Here is a 26,993-nt window from a genome sequence, read left to right on the forward strand (position 1 = left end):
TCCAGAGAAGTCTTTGGACTGAACAAAATTACCTGAGCTCTGTCCACAGATAAACGCTGATAATTTCTCTAAGAGAGAAATTCTGAACTGCACTGAAGAGCATCAAATCATGCAATCTCATTCAAGATTTGAGGGCACAGGAAGGAATGTAGGGCAATTAATTTCTCAAGTAAGGGGAGAAATTGATGATGGGCTCCATCTTACTCTCAATCATCTCACTGTAATGCCCACACAAGGATGGTCACTCTAGCAGTGTATGAAAAATAAAGGAAGACATGGGTATGTATAGCAGCTTTATTTATAACTGCCCAAACTTGGAAGCAACCAAGATGTCCTTAAGCAGGTGAGTGGATAAATAAACTGTGGTATCCAGATTATGGAATATTATTCAGCACTAAAAAGAGGTGAGCTATCAAGCCATGAAAAGACACGGAGGAAACTTAAATGCATATTAAGTGAAAGAAACCAATCTGAAAAGACTATAAGATTCCAACTATGTGACATTCTGCAAAAGGCAAAACTATGAATACTAAAAAGATTAGTGGCTGCTAGGGGTTGGGGGCGGGGGGGTGATGATTAGGCAGAGCAGAGGATTTTTAGGGCAGCAAAAATATTCTGTATGATATTACAATTGTAGATATATGTCGTTATATGTTTGTCAAAACCCACAGAATGTATACCACCAAGAGTGAACCCTAATGTAAACTATGGACTTTGGGTGATAATGATGTGTCAGTGTAGGTTCATCAATTTTAACAAATGTACCACTGAAATGTGGGATGCTGACTGTGGGGAAGGTTGTACATGTGTGGGGACAGGGGTTACACACGAACTCTACTTTCTACTTAACTTCACTGTGAATCTAAAACTGCTCTAAAATATAAAGCTTCTTAATTTTTTTAAAAAAGAGAATAAAAGAAGGCACAGAATGAGGGAGGTAGAGAGGAAGAGAGGACCCATTAATAGGAAAATGATTAAATTTTGGCATAGGAAATACTATGAACTATGGAATACTGTGTATGGTTTAAACAACATGTAGCACATCTCTTCTAAGATTAAAAATTCTCCAAGCTTTATCCTTAAGTGAAAAAAAGCAAGTAACAGAGCAGTGTGTGCAGTACAGTCTTATAATTTTAAAAACTATGAGTTTATTGACCTGTACTAGATATACATATGTACTTAAAACTGTGGAGTAAAACTTGTGAGAGAAGATACACAAAACTTCTCAGTGGTTTCCGTAGGAGATGAATACAATGTTGAAAGGAAGATAAATGTGAATTTTTTATTAAATGTATTTGTATTAATGTTAAAAAATAATAAATAAAAATCAGTCGACCCACAGTACATTCACCATCTCTGTCTAGTTCCAAAACATTTTCATCATCCCGAAAGTATTTATTCATTATTGATGTCAGCATAAATTTTTAAATTATTCATTAAGTTGGCATAAATTTTCTTTGACTCCCCCAAAAAGCAGATAAGATCTCACAGGGTGAAGGATGAGAGAGCACTCTAGAAAACCTCTGCCTTTCAAGTTGGCTGCCTCCTCAGTTATCCCACCAACCTACATTGTTTCAATGCATACCCAGTGGCATATATACCCCCAAAATTAAAAATCATTTTTTTAAGTTTAAAAGTTTAGATCCTTCTTAATATACCCATTTTCTAACAAAAAAATTTAAAGTTACATTAGAGAACTGTTTTGTTACCAGTTCAGTAAAAGGTCAAGTGAAAAGAAGAGTATTTACAGAACTGCCACTACCACTCCCTGCATCATTTGCTTTCCCTTGGTTTCTCCAAACCATATAATGAACCGGCCCAGCATGCCTGTGAAGTTAAAATTAAACTATTTTAGAGGCAAAGTCCAGACACTAAGCATTCTTATAACTAACATCAAGAAACAACCAAAACACAGACACACACAGCAGAAACTTTATTTTAGCAACATATATTAGCTAAAACTCTTTACAAATTATATTCTTGGGCTTAGGAATACTTCTCTACTTCTAAAACACGTAAAATACAGATGGCAAAGCTACCTCTAATCTTTTTCTAGTGGTAACCTAGAAATAAATTTTTTAAATAAAGTGTCTTTTGATCTACTATTTATTCAATCTTTATTATGAACAAGCTAAGATAAGGCCTTGAACAAATACTGGAGGAAATTTTTAAAAGGTTAATAACAGTTCCTGCCTAAAAGGAGCATCCAGTCAGGTAATGAGAATTAAGGAAAAGTGAACCCAAGCACAATTCCAGATAGAAGGTGCTAGGTATCACAAGAGAAATACAAAATGTAATGGGAATTTACAAGAGGGAGAGATTACTTACAGGATTAAGTAAACAAACACTTCTTAAGTGTCTGCTATGTGCCTAGCACCATGCTGGATACTAGGATAGCAACACTGTCCTGCCCTCAAGAAACGTAGAGCCAACAGGTGAACAAGAAACCTTATAAATGGCTTATTATAAAATTCAGTGATAGAGGTATTCACAAAATGCCTGGTAGTACAAAAAACTTTACATGCTTATCTACCCACCTTTAGATAGTGGGTGAAAATAATCCTAATGAATTAAAATTATTCTGCTGGTTTACTGACATAATTTTTTAGGGGTTAAAAAATACTTAAAGAAAAAAGTGTAAATAACATCCTCTCATCATATCCCCTATCTTAAAAATACAATCACAAAAATCATTATCTTTATAAGCATGGTTTTTAGACCTAAGGATGGTTTCTAGGGCAGTTTATAGACACTAATTGTCAAACAAAGTTAAACATCCTTATTAGTGTCAAAACACTAATAGGACTTTTAAGAACAGGAATCCATCTATACCGATACATTAATTTATTTTAATTCCCAATAGATATCCAGAGATAAGGCTTCAGTTGACATAAAGCATTAATAATTAAAATAATAATTTATTGTTATACAGAGAGAACCCCCCAAAATTAAGTATAGGATAAAGATAAAATGTCAGACTAAGGCAAGAGCAAAAGAGGAAGAGGTTCGGTAAATGCTGGGTCAAATGGCTGGCCATTAAAGGAAAAAGAGGGGGTGGGAGGGATGGATGGATTCCTACTTTTACCCATATACAAAAATAAATTCTAGACGTATTAAAAATGTAGATACAAAATATTTAACTATAAAAATAATAGACTTGCATAATAAGAAAACCCATCCTAAAATTCTATGCAGAATTATGCAATAAAAACCAGAGCGCTTATGCGAAAAAAACAAACACAATTTTACACATACTAAATGGCTAAGTAATAAATACCACAATAAATATGGTACTTTACCTTGAGAAAGACCTGAGATTTGCTTGTGGAAGTGAGTGTCAGAAGGGTTGCAACTTGTGAGTTGTAAAGTGGCAGAAGGAGGGTTATCAGATACCAAGTATAAAGTTGTAACACCAAATGTGGATGGGTATAACTCAACGCACAAGGTAAACGGAGGTAGGTGGTAAATGTCTATCAATCACATTAGAATTCACATTCTCAAAACAAGCAGTATAGCAGAACTGACTAAATAAGTGCTTCTGTTCACCAAATACAAAAAGGAAGGGAGGAAGGGAGGGAGGAAGAAGGAAGGAAGAAAGAAAATACTCAATCTCATTTTTAGGGTGTTGAGGATGGGAAACAATTTACTGTTTCCTAATGAACATCCTTAGCAAGCAGTGACTCAGATACTGCAATAACCTAAAACAAAAACCTGTCAATAAACTCATAATTTGTAAGTTATTAATACAATAGTGTCATTATCATTAAGGAGATCAAAATAAGTTACCCACAAGAACACTAACGTTTGCTGACCAAAACAGTTAATGCCAGGGATAACAATAATGATGATTAGCTGTAGTAAGAAATTAACTACTTTTATCAGGTATCTGTCTTCCAAGGCAAGTTTTTCCATGATTTCATCATGAAATATGGACATAGTCAAATCAACTGATCAAATCATCTTCAAAATTCCAAAAATGCTATATACACCTTTACTTGGCTTCAACCCTATTTCCAGCTGTCTGTTTTGAACATTTATGGATAATGCCAGTACCAGCCTCTGGTTTCTGAAACTGACAGACATAGGAAGCAGAAGATACCAGAAGGGAGGCCAAGTTTGATGAGAAGGCTCAGAAGAAGATGCAAAGCAGATGGCTTAACTTTCCCAGAATTTTCACCAAGTCAGAACCAGTAATAGAAATCAAGTTTCCCAATATCTGTCCTGAATCCTCATACAAAACAAAGAGACATATTATAATTAGTGTAATCGTAAGAATTGGGGTTTGGGGACAGTCCCCATCACAAGTTACTAGTTTGGTGCGCAAGAGCAACTAAGTAAGCCTTCAAAGCCTCAGCTTCCCATCTGTAATTGAAGCTAATAATAGAAAAGTACCTTTCCAATCACTTGTGAAAATTAAGGGGAACTAAGCAAGTAAAGCACTTAGCACAGTCTGGCACCTACTAAGCGATCAATAAACTTAAAGTGTTCAATGAAAAATCAGTATTAATTGAGGACATAACCATCATCAATTTTTCCCTTATCTTCTGATCATCACTTTTCTAAACCCTTAATTCTTGATTTATAATATGCCTCTTACACTGGCTGCCTATTTCTTCTTTTTAAAAATGTCACCTTCCCAGACTAGACTTTTGCATAAGTAAAATAATTTTCATAGCTTCTCTGAAATAAAGTTCAAGGGAAAGTTTACAGAGAAACCACAGCTCCTTTTCTCCATCCTGAAGGAAGTAGACAATTAACCTTGCTTCCTTCTGTCTCTAGGCTCGGTTCCTGGGCAACGCTGAAGAAGTGGAGCCGGCACTGGTTTTGTCTTCTGAAAAGGAACTTCAGAGCTGCGCCTGTGTGCTGCATATGTAAATCTGGGTATCCAAATCATACTGAGAATCACCTTTTATATTTGCCCTAATTATGTAGCCCAAATTAACATACCATTAAATAAATGTCCCTTCCTTATTTTCCTCCAAGCTCCTGATTTGCCTATTTCGGGCTACAACCCAAAGAAATTGTTACTATGCCTTAATACAAAATCTCACTGTACATCACTACGCATTTAAACTTCAAAAATTATTCTTAAACCTGAACACCATTGCTGTTTCTCAACATACAATCAAAAAAAAACCTCATTATAGTATGAGGAAAGCTAAGAGTTAGTATAATATGAGGAAAGCTGAAGAAAATCTACAAAAAAGTAATTAGAGCAAGAAAGTAGGGTTCCATCTAAGACATCCGAGACAAAGTAATCTGATTTCCCAGATAGTTGTCCCTTATCTTGCAAGAAAAATTACTGCTCTCACCAAGCAAAAATACCACAGGTGAATCAAAAAGACTGTGTTTAGTGAAGATTTACTATATTGACTATAAAAACCATGGAGAATATCAATCTTCCTAACATGCTTTTTTAATCATGTTACTTCTCTTATTTCTACATTTTAGTCTCCTGTCCCCACCCCACCCCCGCAAAAAACCTCACTTTTCCTCCACTGTATTTACTCCACTACACACCTTCATCATCATCACATCAGTAGATAAAATTATTGAAATGCTTACTATATGCCAGAAACTGGGCTAAGCACTTTAGGTGCATTAATTTAACCCCAAAATCCTATGAAACGAGTCTTTTACAGGATGAGAAAACTGAGGCTTCCATGGGTCAAATAACTTGCCACAAATCATACACCTAGCAACTAAAACGAGTCAGAATGTGATCTCAAATCTGTCAAACTCCAAAACCTGTGCTTGTAATCACTTCCTCCCTATATACTATGAGAAAATGTTTTAAAATTTTTTTAGTATGTAGCTCATTGTGTGGCATGTAAAATTCAATAAATATTTTCTGAAAGGATACGTTTAGTTTAATTATTCTGACATTCAAAGATTCCCACTGGGAGAGAGAAGGAAATTCCCACTATTCCTTAAGACAAACCTTCTTCCCCAACCAAATTATAATCACTGGGGTCCACGGGATTTGAATCCTGGCAATGGGGAAGGGAGGAGGAGAAGAGAACTTAGGCTTTTCTCCCAGAAATTAAATAATAATTTCTCCTTGTTGTAATATCCCCACCTATACATATCTTATTATAAGCTCTTTGACATGTTTATATAAGTAAGGTACACAAACACATTTTAATAAGTAGTTACTACAAAGAAGAAAAAATGCAGCCCAAACAGGTATATGAAGTACCAGTATTTGCAAATAAAAAATTAAAAGGATATAAAACAAAATGGGGACTGTTTTGCCCATTTGAGGACATTTATCAAAATAACAGATTGGTGACACTTTATGGTTTGATATATTAGGTTTTTTGGTCAGACATGCTAAGAAATACAACTGACCCTTGAACAACGCTGGGGTTAGGGGTAGTCAAAAATCCACATATAACTTATAGTTCGTATAGGTGGCTCCTCTGTATCCACAGTTCCACATCCGAAGATTCAACCAACCACTGATGTGTATTTACTATTGAAAAAAGCAGTTCAAACCTGCGATGTTCAAGGGTCAGCTGTATTAGTGTTCAGGTGTTTTGGTGATCATAAATCATAGAACGCTAATGAACTCAGTAAAAGAAACCTGAAATGATCTGCTTTCTGACAATCCCCAGGTGATTAAACATTATTATATCTAGTTTAATTTGAAGAGTCAGGCACAGTCCTTATAAGATGCTTGTGAAAATTCTCTATCTGAACAGACCTCAACAAAGTTATTCACAGCATTCACAGTTTATCTTGATTCTGATATAACAAGAATCTCATTGCTTTTACATATCCAGAAGATCAAACATCAGGAACCCTCTGTTATTCACTATAATTTTTTAAACACCAACAAACTAGTCTAAAAAAAAGCATCACATTTTATTAAAATAACTTAAATACTATTTGTACAAAATCTTTACTTAAATCAGACTGGTAAATGGACAATATAAAGAGCTCCTGTAATGGAAAGACTATGGTCTTTGGACAGAGATTTACCTGTGTTCATACCCTGCCTCTACCATTACTAGCTGGTATGACTCTGTACGAGTTGCTTAGCTCTCTGACTCCCCAGTTTCTGCTCTGCAACAAATAAGACACCATGTAACTTGCTGTTTTAAGGAATAGAGAGATGTGTGATTGCCTACCACCCACCAAGTGCTAAAGTTGCCCACCCCAGATCGCACTCCCTTCCTATTAACAGAACACTAATTTTGGATCCTATGGTGGCCATGCGACTCAGCTGTAACCAATGAGATGAAAGCATAAGTCTTACAAGCCAGGACTGAAGGAAAACTACTGTTCTGCTGCTAAAACAAAGACGTCTGGGGAAGAAACAGCCATCTTGCAATCCACAGGGCAAAAGCCACCCTTCAAGGAGAGGAAAGAAGAAACACAGAAGCCAGTGTTCCTGATGGCACTGTGTGACTGCCATAACCCTGGACTGCCTATATCCATTTCCTGTTCCCAAGAAAAAAGATCCTTTTTGATTAAGCCACTGTACTTGAGTTTCCATTACATGAAGCTGTTACAAACACCCTAATATAATGTATGTAAGCCACCTAGGAAAAAATCCATCCAGAAGATCAGTAAAGGCAATTATTCCACAAAACTTCTTATTTAACAGAATGGTTAATTATTCATCAGTAAAGTAGTGTTTAAATTATTCAACAGTAAAGCAATGAAACGTAGGATGTCAACTAACACACAAACATATACACCACACACAACCCAGTTATTAAAAATGGGGTATTAATATGTACTTAAGATAAACATTTGTCAGTATAGGATGAAAGATTTAATCAAGAAAGGTATCCGTGGGCTTCCCTGGTGGCGCAGTGGTTGAGAATCTGCCTGCTAATGCAGGGGACACGGGTTCGAGCCCTGGTCTGGGAAGATCCCACATGTTGCGGAGCAACTAGGCCCGTGAGCCACAACTACTGAGCCTGCGCGTCTGGAGCCTGTGCTCCGCAACAAGAGAGGCCGCGATAGTGAGAGGCCCGCGCACCGCGATGAAGAGTGGCCCCCGCTTGCCGCAGCTAGAGATAAGCCCTCGCACAGAAACGAAGACCCAACACAGCCATAAATAAATAATTTAAAAAAAAAAAAAAAAAAAAGAAAGGTATCCTTGATGAGGTAGAAGAAAAAAATGCAATTGGATAGAAGTTCTATTATTATAGCTTATAAGTTCATTCACTAATATTTACAGCACATCCACACCATAATGTGCAAGCCCTAGATGCTATGGCATGAACTATATGAATCAGAGACAGCTATAAAAAATTAGAAAATAAAGGCTCAAATAAGAGGGAGAGAGGGGGAAGTAAACACAATTAGAACTAAGATTTCTATTTCAGATAAAGTAAAAATTTAAAAGGAGAGTTACTGACAGATTAAGAAAAAGTTTAGTTGTTTTCTTCTTTTTAAATAACAGTCAGAGCTCTTACCTTAAAATAATGAATTACAAAATGATAGCCAAAAGAGAATACTACCAAGATAATTTCCTGAATCAGAATATAGAAGAGTATAGAATGTAATACAAAGCAAAACAGTCAGAATAGATAGGTAATACAACGATCAGGGAAAGGGGCAGACAAAGGGTGAAGACAGATCAAGACAGAGTCAGAAAATAAAAAGGGTAACGAGAGATATAAGCGTTAAGAACAAAGTTTAAGTTAACCCACTAACAACTTTAAACCCCATTCACACACCCTGCCAGATCCCTTCCTGCCACCTAAGCAAACATATTTATTATATTTAATCTTTATATTGTTTTCTCTATAAATCATCCTAGTCCTCCTCCTTAATAATACCCCCTTCCTTCTCCTTGTGAGTCCTGCAAGATCTATTAAAGTCCTATTTTTTCTACCATTTTTTCTGATAATCTTCACATACATTCATAACATTTAAAACAATTATTCTAGATGTACTTCTACAGTAAATGAAATTTTAGTTTTTCCTTCTTCTGACTATGAGGCATGCTAAAGTTTGAGAACCACTGCTGTAAGTTGAAAAAAATAATTTAAACCTTAACATTTAAAGAGCTCTGAGCTCCGGACAGGACTAATTAATTTATTCAACTCTTTCAACAAGTAACTACTGATTATCTACTATGTGCCAAACACCATTGTAGGTACTGAGAATACAGCAAGGAACCAGTCAGCATTCCCTTTAGTGAGCTTAGAATCTAGATAAATATTTATATAAATAAATAAGTAAAATATAGTATGTCAGAAAGTGATAAACTCTAAAGGGGGAGAAAAGGCAGGGAACAGGGAAAAGAATATCGGGGGTTGAGGGAAAGAGAGGTTAGAGGGTTTCAATTGTAAAGAGATAAGCAAAAACGTGAAGATGATGATAAAGCAAGCTATGCAGGGGAAAGAAAATTCTAGGCAGAAAAAACAGTAACGCAAAGGTCATTAAGCCAGAAGCATGCTCAGCTTGTTTAAGGAACAGCAAGAAGGCCTGTGTACCTTGAGCACAGTGGATCAGTGGCCAGGAGAGAGGGGTTAGGGAAGTAGATGAGATGACAGAAATGACTTGAGCCACAATGTCTAGAGCCTTAATAACCCTTGTAAGAACTTTAGCTTTTATTCTGAATAAGACAGGAAGTCACAGGGCAGATATTAAAAAGAGTAAAGACATGATCTGACATATTTTTAAAAGAACACTCTGGCTGCTGTTTTGAAAAGAAGTTGTAGAAGCAAACCAGTTAGGAGGCTGGCTACAGTAATCCAGGTAAGCGATATGAGTAGCTTAGACCTGGGTGGAAGTGGTCAGCAGTGGCCAGATTCTAGATGTTTTGAAGGTATAGCCGATGGATCTCCTGATAGACTGAATATGGGGAGTGAGTGAAAGGGAGAAGTCAAGGATGACTCCAACATCCTGAGCAGGTAGAAGGATGGAGCTGCCATCAGCAAGACAGAAAAGACTACGGGCAAAATAGATGGGGTCGGGGGGGGGGGGTGGGGGACAGTGAGAAGATAATTTTGGGCAAATGTGCTTGATATATCTATTAGACACCCAAGTATATAGAAAGGTCAAGTAAGCAGCTGGATATATGAGTCTGGAATTTGGGAAAGAAATCTGGATTGGATACAGACATCTGGGAGTTATTAACATGTAGCTAGTAAATTCAATGCAATCCCTATCAAACTACCAATGGCATTCTTCACAGAATTAGAACAAAAAATTTACAATTTGTATGGAAACACAAAAGACCCCGAACAGCCAAAGCGATCTTGAGAAAGAAAAACAGAGTTGGAGGAATCAGGCTACCTGACTTCAAACTATACTACAAAGCTACAGTAATCAAGACAATATGATATTGGCACAAAAACAGAAATATAGATCAACGGTACAGGATAGAAAGCCCAGAGATAAACCCACGCACATATGTTCACCTAATCTATGACAAAGGAAGCAAGAACATACAATGGAGAAAAAACAGCCTCTTCAATAAGTGGTGCTGCGAAAACTGGACAGCTACATGTAAAACAATGAAATTAGAACACTACCTAACACCATACACAAAAATAAACTCCAAATGTAAGACCTAATGTAAGACCAGACACTATAAACACTTAGAGGAAAACACAGAAAAAACACTCTTTGACATAAATCACAGCAAGATCTTTTTTGAACCACCTCCTAGAGCAATGAAAATAAAAACAAAAATAAACAAATGGGACCTAATGAAACTTAAAAGCTTTTGCCCAGCAAAGGAAAATATAAACAACACAAAAAGACAACCCTCAGAATGGGAGAAAATATTTGCAAACGAAGCAACTGACAAAGGATTAATCTCCAAAATATACAAGCAGCTCATGCAGCTCAATATCCAAAAAACAAACAACCCAATCCAAAAATGGTCAGAAGACCTAAATAGACATTTCTCCAAAGAAGATATACAGATTGCCAACAAACACATGAAAGGATGCTCAACATCACTGATCATTAGAGAAATGCAAATCAAAACTACAATGAGGTATCACCTCACACCAGTCAGAATGGCCATCATCAAAAAATCTACAAACAATAAATGCTGGAGAGGGTGTGGAGAAAAGGGAACCCCCTTGCACTGTTGGTAGGAATGTAAATTGATACAGCCACTATGGAGAACAGTATGGAGGTTCCTTAAAAAACTAAAAATAGAACTACCATATGACCCAGCAATCCCAGTACTGGGCATATACCCTGAGAAAACCATAATTCAAAAGGACACATGTACCCCAATGTTCACTGCAGCACTATTTACAATAGCCAGGACATGAAAACAACCTAAATGTCCAATGACAGATGAATGGATAAAGATGTGGTACATATATACAATGGAATATTACTCAGCCATATAAAGGAACGAAACTGGGTCATTCGTAGAGATGTGGATGGACCTAAAGTCTGTCATACAGAGTGAAGTAAGCCAGAAAGAGAAAAACAAATATTATATATTAACGCATATATGTGGAATCTAGAAAAATGGAATAGATGATCTTTTTTTTTTTAATAAATTTATTTATTTATTTTTGGCTGCTTTGGTTATTTGTTGCCGTGTGTGGCTGTCTCTAGTTGCAGCGAGCAGGGGTTGCTCTTCGTTGCGGTGTGCGGGCTTCTCACTGCTGTGGCTTCTCTCGTTGTGGAGCACAGGCTTTAGACGCGCAGGCTTCAGTAGTCGTGGCACATGGGCTCCCTAGTTGTGGCTCACAGGCTCTAGAGCGCAGGCTCAGTAGTTGTGGCACACGGGCTTAGTTGCTCCGTGGCATGTGGGATCTTCCTAGTCCAGGGATCAAACCTGTGTCCCCTGCATTGGCAGGCGGATTCTTAACCACTGTGCCACCACGGAAGCCCTATGTGTCCCTTCTTTTGGGTTGTTCTGCTTTGTATCGTTTTTGCTACAATAAAACTATAATCATAAGTATAGCACTTTCCTGAGTTCTATAAGTTGTTCTAGTGAATTATTGAATTTTAGGGAGTAGTGGGAACCCTCAAATTTGTAGCCAGTTAGTCAGAAGTGAGGGAGACACTTGCAGCTAGTGTTTGAAGTCAGAGTAGTCTTACAGAGGGCTGTGCCCTTAACTGTGAAGTCTGGCCTAACTCTGGGTAGTAAGCATCAGAAGTCATTGTAGGGAATGAACCAGGAGATACAGTCAACAGCAATAATGAGGGGCTGTAGTAAATAAATCTGATGACATGAGATTCAAAGGTAGAGAATTTTAGGAAAGAGAGAATGATTTGAATGCTGAAAGGGGGAATAAAGAGAATATCTACTCCATTTCCAGATCCAGTGGTATGAGGGTTATGTAAAGAAGGAAAGGAAGAGGGCATCACTTGAGAGGGCAAAAGGGGAAGCAATGTCCTCAAGGGAGATAAAATTCCTAAGGCACTACAACTTATAGGCTGGGAAGATGAGAAGGCATCAGTGAAAGAAATTCACTAAAATGGAGTATCCATGACATAGAATAACCAAGAGATAGTGGCATCTTAGAAGCCAAAGACTTTCCAGGGGAGAGAGTAACCAACTGTATCAAATACCTCAAGCAAGACGGACACTAAAAAACAACCAATGGATTAAGCAATGTGAAAGCCACTAATGATCATAATAAGCAGTTTCAGTGAAATGGTAGGAGAGAATGCCTCGTTGGAATGGGTTCAAAAGAGAATGGAGATCTGACTTTTTAGCACTCTGGAAATCAACTAAAGGCATACAACAAACTAAGAAGTATTCATTCATGCAAACTACTTAACATTGGATAAGAGCAAAGCAAGCCTGTGGCATCTTTTTGCCTGTGACTACTCTCATTCTTCCCAAAAAAGGACTACTGCCTCCAACAAGCAGCATTCAACCATGATGGGGAAGGCCATGAAAACCAGCAGCTTTGCTGCCACTGCCAAACAGGACTCAACTGGTAGCACTGCCAATTATAGTAGCCATCTCAGTGGCAAGTGAACAGGAAGGGCCGGTATCTCCAATTACCTGAGGTTGTAGTCCTGTTTGGAGCAAGCAATGGACTAATGGACTATCTGGGGATTTAAGAGAAAGCTCCGGGCTTCCCTGGTGGTGCAGTGGTTGAGAATCCGCCTGCCAATGCAGGGGACACGGGTTCGAGCCCTGGTCTGGGAAGATCCCACATGCCACAGAACAACTGGGCCCGTGAACCACAATTACTGAGCCTGCGCGTCTGGAGCCTATGCTCCGCAACAAGAGAGGCTGCGATAGTGAGAGGCCCGCGCACCGCGATGAAGAGTGGCCCCCGCTCGCCGCATCTAGAGAAAGCCCTGGCACAGAAACGAAGACCCAACACAGCCAAAAATAAATAAATAAATAAATAAATTAAGAGAAAGCTCCAGGTGGTGAGACAGCCATAGGAGGTTGCTAATCCCTCCTCATACCCCAGGTATTGATTTTTTTTATTGTGCCAAGACAATTCAATGGAAGAAAGAATAACCTTTTCAATAAATGTTACTGGGGCAACTGGATATCCATACACAGAAAAATAAGCTTAAATCCTTGCCTCACACCACATACAAAAATTGACTTAAAATGGATCCCAAACCCAGCAATTCTACTCCTAGGAATCTATCCAACAGAAATTAAAACATATATCCACACTCAAAGCTTGTACCTGAATGTTTATAGCAGCACTATTCATAATAAACAAAAACCAGAAACAATCCAAATGTCCATTATTTGGTGAATGGATAAACAAAACGCAGTATGTCTATACAATAGAATAATATTCAGCAATAAAAATCAAGTACCGATACATGCGCAACACGGATTAACCTCAAAAACATTACACTAAATGAAAAGACAGAAGCAAAAGACTGCACAGTATAAAACAAAACTACATATTGTATGATTCCATTTATATGAATGCCCAAAGGCCAATTTATAGAAACAGAAAGCAGATCTTTCTGTTGCCTAGGGATGGGGCTGGGAATGGAGACTGAATGCAAATGGGCTCAAGAGAATTTTGGGGGGTGACGGAAATACTGTAAAACTGGATTGTGGTGATGACTGCACAACTCTATAAATTTACCAATAATCACTGAATTATGCTGTTACAATAGCTGAATTTTGTTAAATGTAAATAATACCTCAATAAAGCTGTAAAAAAGAGAGTTGGATGAGGTGAACAAAGACAACTATTTTCGTGGAGTCTGGTATAAATGAGATAAGAAATGGGGTGGCAGCTGGAAGGAGAAGTAAGGTTAAGAGAGAGTTTCTTTAAGATGAAAGAATATCAATACAGTGTTTTTATTCTGTTGACAGCAATCCAGAAAAGGAGAGACAGAGAAGAATTACAGGAAGTATGTCCTTGAGAAGGCAAGAAGGGGTGAGCTCTAATGGACAATTGGTGGGAATGGCCTTCAAGAGAGGAAAAGACAATTAATTCACAGTAACATTGGTATGCAGGTGGTAAGAAGATTATTTCTGTTTTCTTAGTAAAATAGAAAGTAAAGTCACAAGCTGAAAGAGAGAAATGTGGAAAATTTGGGTGCAAGGGAAGGACAGGATCATCTAAGTGAATAGGAGTATGGAAGAACTAGAATAATACAGTAGCTTGGCAGCACTAAGCAAGGCATTTAAAGTCATTTGGTACTGGCCAAGAATTTAAAGTCAACACAGTTGTTCTGTTCCAGCCACATTCAGCTACAAGTATACAGGTGTAACATAAGTAGACTTAGTTTTAACCAGGCAAGAACAACCAAGGAAGAAAGGTCAAATCAAGGGGGTTGAGGTAGAGGCAGGAGAGCAATTGTAATGATGGACTACGGGAATTCAGCTAGTTTAAAAAAAAAAAAAAAAAAAGTGAGGACATGAATGCATTGAAGAACAGTTGAAAATGTGGTAAATTAAAAGGTCCCTGTGAGATCAAGGAATTAAGGTTGTTGGGTACTAGAAGAAATGAGCCTGAAAAAATGGAGGTAATTGGAGAGTAAAATGCCAGAAATTGATATTATAGAAAGTTGTAGTTTTGGGGTAATAACAAGTTCTAGGGCAGTGTCTCTCAATCCTGGCTGCACATTAAAGTCACCTTGGAAAACTGTTAAAAATATTATCCCAGGCCACACCTCAGACCAGGCAAAACAGACTCTCTGGGAGTAAGTTCTAGGCATCTGTAGTTTGTCAAAGCTCCCCAGTTAATGCAGATGCACTGAGAGTTTAAAAACATCTGCACAGGACATGCCACAGAAGTGAATGGCTGAGTGGAGGAGAGGAAGTCAAGAGACCAGAATGTCAGAAGGATCATCTGCATGAATACTGAAGTCACCAATAATTACAGCTGGAGTAGTAGGAAACTAGCAGTGAGCCCAGAAGAAGTCTAGAAGCAAATATGAAAAAGCAAAGAGAATATTTAACCCACCTCACCAGGAGGAACCACCACTTAAGAACTCTCCAGGAGAAGTAAGTGCCCTCAGCAGAGAGGTAAGTTTCAGTTAGAGCAAGAAGGCAGTAATGTTTAGAGAAGAGGTTAAAGATAAAAGGGAGTTTTGCAGATGACTGACAATGAGACCCAGAAGGCACAGAGAAGCGTTTCACAATCATAAAGGGATGAAAATTGAGATCAGGCAAGAGAGATGAAGGAAAGAGAAGGTCCAGACGAAACTACTGGAGGAGAATAAAGCCAGGACATCTCAGAAAGCAAGCTGCCATATTTTTTAACACTACACAAAAACAACAGAAGAAAAACCTCAGTGAAAGAAGAAGCTTTGCTGAACCCAGCCACATTCTAAAAGATTCATTTAACTAAGTTCAAGGAAAACTGAGTCACAGAAACGTATCAAGGCCAATCCCATATAAAGTTGTTACAAGAAAAGAGAGAATATGAAGTGGAATACCATCCCTGCAGACAATGAAAGTATGCCAGAAAGACATGCCCACATAACAGATCAAAATTAAAACATGCTATTTCAGAATGAGCTAAAAGACCTTAAGAAAATGACATAAGATATGAAAGAAAAACAAATATAAGAACTATAAAAACTCAAAATGAGATGACATAACTCAGGTAAGAATTAAAAATAAAAGGAAAGACACATTCCAGAAATGAAGACAAGAGTAAATAAAAAGACAGTCCCTTAAGAAAAATAGAAGGTAAAAAAGAGAAAAAAAACTTAAACTCAAAAAAAGAGATAAAAAGGATTTGAGAAAGAGTGACAAATACTGAAGACAGGCAAAGAAGATTGAACATACAGCTGATAGAAACTCCTGAAGAAGAAAATCAAAGCAAGGAACAGAACACAGTCAAAACAATAATTCAGAAACACTTTGATGAAATAAAAAAATATTTGAGACTACATTTTGAAAGAGCACAATGTGTACCTGAGAATATCAACTCAGAATGACCAAAATGATTTTACTATCACTAAACATTGAAGAATAAGAAAGAAGAAAAAAAAAAAGGGAAAAACTGGAGTCAGAAAGGGAGAAATACAGAACTATACAGATAGGAATTAGACTCCAGAAAATGAGCGATGAACTGGCAGTACTGAGTTTCTCATGATATAAAAAGGATAAAGTGCATAATGAGATTAGACCTGATAATCTCAGGGCACATAAAGGTGGCAAGACTTTTTATATAGAAGATAAAGAACGAGTTATTGATACTTAAAAAGAAAGGAGAATCAGACTGGCATCAGACTTATCTATTGCACAAGAAGCTTAGAGACAGTGGTATAAGGTGTCTACGCTGTATAGGAAAAAAAAGGATTATGATCCAAGAACACTATATCCAGCCAAGATACCCTTTACTGATCAAGAGAAAAGAAAGGCATCTTCACTTAAGCAAGGATTCAGAAATTATGCCACTCTGAGGAAATTACTCCAAAATGTTATCAAATGTTTTTCTAGCACCTATTAAGATAGTCATGGGTCTCTTTTTTCCAGTCTCCACCACTCCCAGAGTTGTGGCTAGTAGTCGAGATGTGGCCAAATCCAATAACAATATCATATACGACCAGTCCTAGAAATGACTTCAGGAAACATAGATCCTAAGGAATGTACATTTTGCCAACAAGCACAAGAAGAAAGGCCTCAAAAAAGATTCAGGCCAACATTTTCAAGACACTGAGCACCTATACAGAGGCCAATGAGGTGCTCATTAAGCCCAAAGTAATCAAATACAAGATCTTAAAAAGTACCAGCCCTAAATTGGACAGGCTCACCCATATCATCCATCCCAGCGTCTAGAAGTACGCTTATTTTCATACTGTCAAGAGTACCAGCTTTAGCAACCAAAAGGTGAGAGCCAAGGCCCAGGTTCCACAGAGTCCTCCCAAAGAATCCAGAAAAAAAGGTTTTTGTCTATCAACTCTGAGGATCAAAGAATTCTACAAAACTTAGACTACTGTCTGCAGGCATCTCCTTTTGCTGTTTTATATAAATACAATACAAAGTCCCCCAACTCACCCCAAAAGAGAGAGATAATCATACAGTTTTTAATCTCAAAATCTGTTAACATAACAAATTACGTTAATATTTAACTGTCCTTGCCTTCCTGGAATATATTGTCTTTTATATACACTGCTGGATTTATTTTGCTAATATTTTATTTAGAATGTTTGCTTGTCTGCTTATGAGTAAGGCTGGACTAATGTTTATAATAGAAAAAAAAATGAAAACAATCATAGCATCCATCTGTTGGAGAACAACAGACTAAATTATGGTGTAGTATGCTATGGAATGTTATTCAGCTTTTTAAAATTAATTAGCGCTCCATTTACTAAACTGGAGACAGCCATGACATACTCTTAAATAAATAAAGCAAGTTACAAAAAGCCTATATATGTGTGTATGTGTATATATATATATGCTTAAAGGTTTTTGAGCAAAGAGAAAGACGGTAAAAAACTCAACACTCAAAGTGTTGGTTAATGCTGGCTAAACCAACAAGGGAAAAGTGGAGAAGGAAAGGAAAATATTATTTTTTTCTTTATTCACCCCTGGTTTGTTTATTTTAGTGGTTGCAAGCAGAGAAATACTTTTGTAATTTTTTTAAAAAAGTAGAAGCGTGGGGGGGGGAGGGGAGAGATAGCAGTTATCTACTATAATTAATGACAAATTAACATTTGTTAACAACTAATAAATGGCTATCTTTAATACATCCAAAGACAAGATAGAATTACATTATCTAAAACAAGGAGAGGAATCACTATGAAGTTCATTTACTTAAAAATACAAAACAATCCTGGGGCTTCCCTGGTAGCTCAGCAGTTAAGAATCCCCCTGCCAATGCAGGGGACACGGGTTCAAGCCCTGGTCTGGGAAGATCCCACATCCGGGGAGCAACTAAGCCCATGCGCCACAACTACTGAGCCTGTGCTCTAGAGCCCGTGAGCCACAACTACTGAGCCCACGTGCCACAACTGCTGAACCCTGCGCGCCTAGAGCTCGTGATCCACAACAAGAGAAGCCACCACAATGAGAAGCCCGCGCACCGCAAGGAAGAGTAGCCCCCACTCGCCGCAACTAGAGAAAGCCCGCACGCAGCAACAAAGACCCAATGCAGCCAAAAATAAATATAAATAAATAATATTTTTTTAAAAAGGTAAAAAAAAAAAAAAAAAAAAGAATGGATTAAAAATACAAAACAATCCAATCTGGAACCAAAGTCGCATATAAGTGGTCTTCCTAAAGGCATTAAGCAAGATGTCTTCAGGATGAACTAGTTTTTATCTTACAACTAGCACAAACTGATCAGTTCATGGATATTACGATGACCAATTATAAAACTAAGATAAAGTGAGTCACGTCCATTTAAAGAAAAATAGTCAGTGAATTACTGTTTGCATGATATGTAAACAGATTAGCAGAAATGGGCAAAATGTTACAGAACTCCTTGAAGCTTGGGAAGAAAGTGAGATTTTGATAGTTAGCTTGTTATACTAAAGAAAGAGGGGCAAACTTCTTTTGATGTATAATTTTACACTGTAAATAGACAAGTCCTTTTTATTAAGCAGATCACAAAAGACAATCAACCACCATGACTGTCACTTACAAATTTTTTAAAAAGAAAAATTACAAAAAGCTAACAACATGGCGCATGGTGGCGGGTGAGTGGGGGATAAAGTTATCAAACAGAGAATGCTTCAGTTATTCACAAAAATGAGAAATGTTTGTAAAAGTAGAAAATGTTCACATGATCAAATTGAAAAAAAAACTGTCAAAGGGCTCAATGTCTCAAGAAGTGCTGAGGTTTGCTATTTTATAGAGGAAATCAAAAATTAATTTTTTGCAAGTTTGTGGTACTTAAAGGGAAATAGTGCAAAAAGAAACGCATACTAGGAGTCTGCCTGAGAGTTTATATTTTTAAGTTTACAGTTATTCAAGAACTTTTCCTCTCAGCTCTCATCAAATCCTTCATAAAAGAAAATTTCAAGACACAAAATTAATGAGTAGCCGAATTACCACAGGTTTTTTTTGTTTTTTGTTTTAAATACCTTGCTAGGCTGAAAAGACAAAATAACAAGGAAAAGCTGGACAGACAATGCTAGTAAAACACTGTGGGGCGGAGCTATGTGAAGCACACATCACGAAACAGAAATCCAGGACACTTTCCAAAACCTAATAAAACTTACCATTTATTAAGAACTAGACATCGTCCTAAGGATTTTTCACTGGCATTATTTCATTTTATCATCATCGAAACCCTACAAGAGAGGTTTTAGCCCCTCACACAGCTAGTAAGTGACAGAGTGATAATCTCAACCTGTTTTCATGATTCAAAAACTCACAAATTCATGTTCTCTCTACTATACAAAGGGTCTCATGATTGTAAAATTTCAAAAGCTACTTACAACCAAACAACAGTATTGTCACATCCTACAATATAGCAACATCTGAATAACAGCTTCCAAAGGAAGTCTCTCTTCCTCTTTAAATCCCTAAAAAGGAAGAGCTAAGATTCTCTGACGCTGAAGCAGCATTTGAGTGTGTAGTAAGTCTACATCCCACGTGTCTACTAAAGCTAATTACCTTCATTCACCCTAATTCACATCTTTGGGAGCTCTACAGGATTCCATGGAATTTGAACAGAAACAGAATTCTAGAGTACAAATACCCATCAAGCTTCCTTAGTTTTGCCTTATCAAATTTCAGCAATTAGAGCTAGAAATTGTGGGACCTCACAACACAAGATTAGGAACAAAGGGCTACAAAGAGACTTCCTTCATTTAGGCAGAGGGAATTTACTGAGATGTGAGGCAGAGGCTCCTGTCTAAATGAATAAATCACAGTATCTACACACCCACTCCCATTTCCAAATTTAATAACTAACGAATCGACTTATAAGGCTAGATCCATTGGTGGGGAAAGGGAGTTTCCACAGCAATAAAAAACTGGTGCCATATCTCTTCATGTTGTTCATCTCTATGATCAGATATGTCATCTGATATAATCATATATGATAATGCAAGCATGGTGTTACAGACAAGCATGGCTACCTGGTCCAAAAACATCTGCTTGGAATAACAAAAGTTTTCCATTACTATTGCTCACATACTTTTCATTCTGAATTTTATGTCTGTAGTACTTGCTGATATTTATAAAAAGAAATATATAAGTCACTGTTTTTCTTTTCATGATACCTTTGCCATCTAAAGAAGAAAGTAAAATTTATCAACATTGGCCAGTGAAACTTTAGGAAAGTGACAAACTTTAAAATATTTTTTCAACTATATTTTTCCTAGAGGTAGAGTGAATACCCAGGACACAATTCTGAACTACAAATTTAGTTTTTATTTAAGGAAGAATATGATATGTCTACCTTCAACTGAAAGATTACAGTAGTAAAGGTAACTACTTACACATAGTGGTCAGTAAATATTTAAGTGAAGGATTTAATGTATTAATACACTGCATAAAACTCCCCCAATTTTTCCAACATAACAAATCTAACTCAACTCATATACCTTAAACATAATGTGTCTGTATAATAAACTAATATACAAAAATCAATGTTTTTTTCATACAACCTTTTCTATACAAAATAAGTATATGAGAGACTGAGATCGGAGCAAACAAAGAAAAATGTTCTCTTACATGCTGTGTTCCAAAACCTCTCCACTTGGGATACCTCTTCTGAGAAAAAAAAGTAGAATCGAATAATGTATTTTGGCAGAAACTTCTTCAGTTAGACATAATATGGGTGTCATAAGGAGGCATAAGATGAGCCTGTCAGATAAATCATTACTAAGGCAATTAGATTTTTTAAAAACATACCAACAATATTATTCACTATAACGCAACTACTTGGTTTAAATAACTGACACCAGAATCTCTCAAGTTCTGATCAAAAGAAAGGCATTTGAGAGGTAAGATATACCATGCACTGAATAAAGGCAGAAATTAATATTATGGGGAAGGAAAGGGTAAAGAAAGGGTGTGATTATGACTAACACCAACTTAATTCTTTTGCCTCTTAAACTTAGTCATGTTTACCCTTAACTACTCAAGAACAAACAGAAGTTGAACATAACAAGATACCAGTTGTAATGTGCAGCCCATAAAAAAGCAACTTACCTGATACTTATAACATCCACAAACACAGCTTTCAAATGATTTATAAGGATTCTGTAAATAAAATAAATTGACCTAATAAAAGAAATTTGTTTCCAGAAAAAAATTATGGTATTACAATTATTTACTTAGAGCTTTCTAGAATATGAAAGATCCCTACCAGAAACTTCTTTCACTGATTGCATCCTCAACCTGCTTTAGCCTTCTAAAACCCAGGCCCAAATAGCTTGTTCTCCATCTAATATTATCTTTTTAAAATTTGTTTATTTATTTTATTTATTTTTGGCTGCATTGGGTCTACGTTGCTGCACGTGGGCTTTCTCTAGTTGCGACGAGCGGGGGCTACTCTTTGTTGTGGTGCGCGGGCTTCTCACTGCAGTGGCTTCTCCTGTTGCGGAGTACGGGCTCTAGGCTCGCGGGCTCAGTAGTTGTGGCACACGAGCTCAGTAGTTGTGGCTCTCAAGCTCTAGAGTGCAGGCTCAGTAGTTGTGGCGCACGGGCTTAGTTGCTCCGCGGCATGTGGGATCTTCCCAGACCAGGGCTCGAACCCGTGTCCCCTGCGTTGGCAGGCGGATTCTTAACCACTGCACCACCAGGGAAGCCCCATCTAATATTATCTTGAATCGTAAATACTCAAGGTAAAAATATCCTCTAAAAGAAAGGAAAAGGACCATTGGGTGGGGAAATATAGCTGTAAGTCTTTAAGCTCTTCTTGTAACCTATTTCTCTCCACAGACTTTTAGAGATTCATCAAGGTCATGATGTAGTCTCTCGATCACCATACACACATCTCGACTCATTTTTTTTAAAATTGTAAACAATCTTCATCTAATACAAGTTATTACAAAAGATACTACTCAAATAAACCAAGTGGTAGTTTTCATGGTATTATAACAAAGACTAAACTATTTATTTACACAGTGCCTTCTCTCCAAATGACAATCGTATTTGACGACTACAGGCACTCAACAGATACGACAATGCTGAGAAAAAAAAAATCCAAATAATTAAACTAACTTCCAAACTATTTTATAACATTTGTTACCTTGATCAGACTCGTACTAGAAAAGTAAACAACTATCTGCAACCGCTTATTCTAGCTCCTTGAAATGAAATCTGGGTACCATCAGTAAAAATATTACAGCTAACACTGGTGATCCTGTATAAGTACAATCCAACATAATTCAACTAGTGTGCCCAATCCATACATCTCAGAGATTCAATTTTAATTCTGTTGTAAGAGGAATTAATATGACAAGGAGAGAGTTTTGATGCATTCGTTTAATCATACTTGTTCTTCCTTATATCTAATTAGTATCAACTACCTTAAAATTCCCCTTTTGGAAGTACTGGTTTAGTATACTCTTTTCTAGGCCTACTTCCTTCTCCGTTCAAAACAATGCACACAGAGTCATTCAGAAAATACTAAAAGAACAAAGGCCTTTATGAGGAAGGCCGGGGGAAGCTAGACAGCTAGCATGGGACAGTAAGAATCAATGACAGAAGAGGGAAATAAATCTACTACTGTTTAACCATGTTAGTAAAACTTTATGATAAAGATGCAAACAACAAATTAGGTTTTATAAGTATGCTAAAATGAACCATCAACCAATATAAATACAGAGCACGATCTGAGTCTATGATGATTTATTAAATAAACTAAAATATATAAACATACATGAATAAGTCTTAGCTATAATCAGTAAATTGCCTTATCAACCAATGTATGTAAAAATGAAGGAAGTGTTTGATTACATGACATATGTGATTCACAGAATGGCACAAAGTTTGACTAAGAAAATAAATGTTAGGTATAGGAGGTGATATTCCATTTCTTAAACTGGGTGGAAGGTATATAAGTGTTGGCTGCATTATTAGTCTTCTATACTTTACACATTTTTATAAATATTATTTCATATGTAGTTGATATCTATAAAACAATGTTTAAGTGCAAGAAAAATCTGAGCAAATATTTGTTGGAAAAAAGAGATAAAAAGTACATATACATCTAATCCATTTTTGCTAATTATTTTTTTAAATAAATAGAGATCATAGGGACTTCCCTGGCGATCCAGTGGTTAAGACTCTGCGCTTCCACCGCAACGAAGAGTAGCCCCCGCTCGCTGCAACTAGAGAAAGCCAGTGCGCAACAACGAAGACCCAACGCAGCCAAAAATAAATTAATTAAATAAATTTTTTAAAAAAAGTTTATTATGAGGTTAGCTCTATTTAAAAAAAAGAAAAAAGGCTGTGCTTCCACTGCAGGGGGCACGAGTGTGGCCAGTAAATATAATTAAAATTTTAAAATAGAGATCATAAAAATGTAAGTAGGTAGGAACATAATTTTTCTGTAGAAAACAATTTCTATAGCTCTACACAGAGATCTATATATTATTTCTTTAAAAGCACCACTAAACCTTTCCTGCACACTACGTGTACATACACACACAGACATACACACCAAACTACCTGAAAGTAAAACTTTCTACCTCCAAAGATCCCCCCAAAACCAACCTCCATCACAAATATTACCTTAACCACATAAAAAGTACTGATACTCCTCTACTCATAATCCCAGAAATAAATTACAAAAATAAATTCCTAAAGAGAAATGTTCATACTGTAAGTAACTGTATTTTTGGTGTATTTGTAGGCTTAGCATTTATGTGTCTTACTACCTACTTGGGCCTATCCACATCCCCATATTTGCTTTTTTATGATGGGCACCTGCATTTTCATGATGTGCGTCAATACTAATTTGATTGAGGGCAGTATAGTATACTTACGAAGAGCACAGAGTGTGGAGCCAGAGTTCCTGAATTGGAACTCAGCTCTTCCACTTGCTAACTAACTAATCTATTTAACATCTCAGTGTTTCAGTTTCTCATTTGTAAAATGGAAATAACAGTAGGATGTTGGAACTGATTAAAACCTGTGTAGCAGGACTGGTGCAAAGTAGGTGCTATGTAAGGGTGAGCCATTACTACTAGCACTACTAGTAGTACCATCTTCCCAAACATACTGAAAGCATTCTTAGCAATTTGAATTACTGGCTAAAATTAGATACTATTAAAAATAGACATTAAGCCTGAAGCCTGACTGACAGTAAGTTTAAAGCCCTGCAACTCTGAATAGGTGATTATAAATCTACATAACCACTCTATCAAGAACAATCTGGGGAGAGCGGTTTTCCAAAGTGCAACTATCAATTTCTTCCCTTACACAAGGGGGCAGTGATAACAAGAAAAGAACTGGGCTCTGTGACACCTCCTCCTACAGACAGTAGGGGGTGGCAGTACATATGGCTTACAGTCAGAACAAAACAGGAAGACCCAACAGAATTGTTCTTTCTTCTCCTCAGGCCCTCTCCTCTATGTTTTAGGCCCAACACAGCCTCAAGGTGAGAGACATATCAACAGAAAAGACTAAAACCCAAAATTAATCACCAAGGAAAATCCAGTTTTGTCTTTGAAGCAAATGATCCCTCAATGGCTGAATCTGGATCCAGGAGGAAGCCAATCAGTACGAATGTTAATTATCTGGCAAATTACTTACTGTTCTTCTTATAAGAACAACATTCAGGCAAGTAACTCCGTTTCTCTGCAAGAATTGTAACATAAGATACTAAAATCTCATCAGTAATTAACTATACCCTAATGAACACATGCCGATATTTCTGCTTGTTTCATACTATACAGACATATACTCACTGAATGTATATAAGTTATATTAAATAGCCCACGGAGCTGTCTTTTGTTACTTCTGAAATTCCAGCTATGTTCTGACAATCCTCTCAAAACACAGATGTTCTTCTTAAATGGAAGTCACAATGTTTTGCAGCATGTGGGTAATGATATATATATACATATATATATATACACACACACACACGCACACATATATAGAGAGAGAGAGAGAATAAGAATATTTAATATTTCATTCCTGTGCTCACATTCCTGAGATGATCTACCTGGGAAATGCTGCAAGAAGCGCTCCACTGACAGTATCCATGTTGTTGCTTTTTATGCCACATTTACTGTATTCAATTTTTTTCCTATTCTGCCACCCCAACATCAAGAATATTTCACTACCGTCATTCACCGTAATTAGCCATTGCAACAGTTTTTGGCTTCAAACCCTCAAAATGCCTGAAAATTTATCCCTTTTGTTCACCATATTGTTTTGTTTTCCTCATTCCAGAAATTTTCACCTGTATAAAAATGAAAAAAGGGGCACCTATGAAAAAACGTCCTTTTGCCTGATGGTCTTGAACTCAGAATTATGGTCAAGATGTGGGGTGGGTTTTTTTGTGTGTTTTTTTTTTTTTTTGGTTTGTTTTTTTCCTTTTCCTGGAGAGGAGCAGAGAAGACAGTGCAAGACACCCAAAACACCAAATCTTCTTCCTAATATTAATTACCATGGTTTATGTTTGGTGAAAACCATTTTAAACATTCCACACCTGGAATACAACACAGGATACAATTGTATCAGTGCTCTACACGCTGACGGCAAACCCTGGAATTATTTAGCCCTATTTTTTCTTTCCCATCTCACAACCAGACACAATTTGCTTGTTTCTTTCACGTGGGCACTATCTCTATCTCAAAAAATAGCGTATCATAGCTCCTCTCGATTCCCTGTGTTAAAATATCTAGCTATGAGCCTTATTAATCTCTTCTTAGACTACGCCTCCTTTCCCAGAGAAATTAATAATATCACTAATAACACTTCTACCGTGAATTTCAACGCCACACAGGCCAACTCACCCTGTGCCTTACCTGGCACATTTCACAACTACTTTCATGCTGCATTCAGAGGGCACATTTTACAACTCGTTCTGCACCACATTCCCTGCCACGTTTAGCAATCTGCCTCGCATCTCCTCCTGGGTCCCCGTCATCCGGAGACTCTCTCGGTACCAAATTCCATGACACCTTCGGTGACACCGAAGTGACCGACCCCGGACCCATCCGAAGCCGCCCCGAGTGCCACATTTGGAGCCAACCTTCCCCACGCCCTGGACACCGGAGGCACTCCACTGCCCATTTCGCTGCCTCCCCGCTCGCCCCCGCCCCTCTCCCTGGAGCCCAGGCGTCGGAGGCGAACGCCGCTGTCACTGAAGCAACCTTTCCTTCCCGGGCTCCTGGGGTCTCTCACCTGCCGCTCTGAGGGGGGTTCGCTGCACCTCGGGGTCAAGCCCGAGTCCCCGGGGTCTCCTGTGAGGACCGCGCCGCCCGCCGGCGCCGCCCGCGATCCCAGAGCACCTCGCTGCGCTCCGACGCCCGCTGTGGGTCTGCGTCCGGGAAAGGCGCGGCGGGGCCTCCCGGCGGCTAGCGCAGCCCTCGGCGGTCCTCCTGTCAGCGGCGGCGCGGGTGCAGGCTCTCGCCCAGCGCGGCGGCGGCGGCGGCGGCGGCGGCGGGCAACTTGCTCCGCCTCGCGCGCTGCACAGCCAGGAGGTGAGCGCGAGGGGGATGGGAACGGGGGCGGG

The 26,993-nt window shown here is 37.8% G+C and overlaps 1 protein-coding gene across 8 annotated transcripts in view; it reads right to left on the reverse strand.

Annotated features, from left to right (window-relative positions):
• TANC2 (tetratricopeptide repeat, ankyrin repeat and coiled-coil containing 2) overlaps positions 1-26,785 on the reverse strand; it is a 361,655-nt gene extending 334,870 nt beyond the window's left edge. For 7 of the 8 annotated variants that reach the window (XM_036836548.1, XM_036836547.1, XM_036836546.1 and 4 more), the window contains exon 1: positions 26,663-26,785. The gene's annotated coding sequence lies outside the window, so the exon portion shown is untranslated. Of the gene's footprint in view, positions 1-21,028; positions 21,104-26,662 lie in introns of those variants that run through there. The other variant, XM_036836542.1, reaches the window with a different exon arrangement.
• Between the last annotated feature and the right edge of the window lie 208 nt (positions 26,786-26,993).

The sequence above is a fragment of the Balaenoptera musculus genome, chromosome 20, assembly GCF_009873245.2.
Source record: "Balaenoptera musculus isolate JJ_BM4_2016_0621 chromosome 20, mBalMus1.pri.v3, whole genome shotgun sequence".
NCBI classification, from domain to species: domain Eukaryota; kingdom Metazoa; phylum Chordata; class Mammalia; order Artiodactyla; family Balaenopteridae; genus Balaenoptera; species Balaenoptera musculus.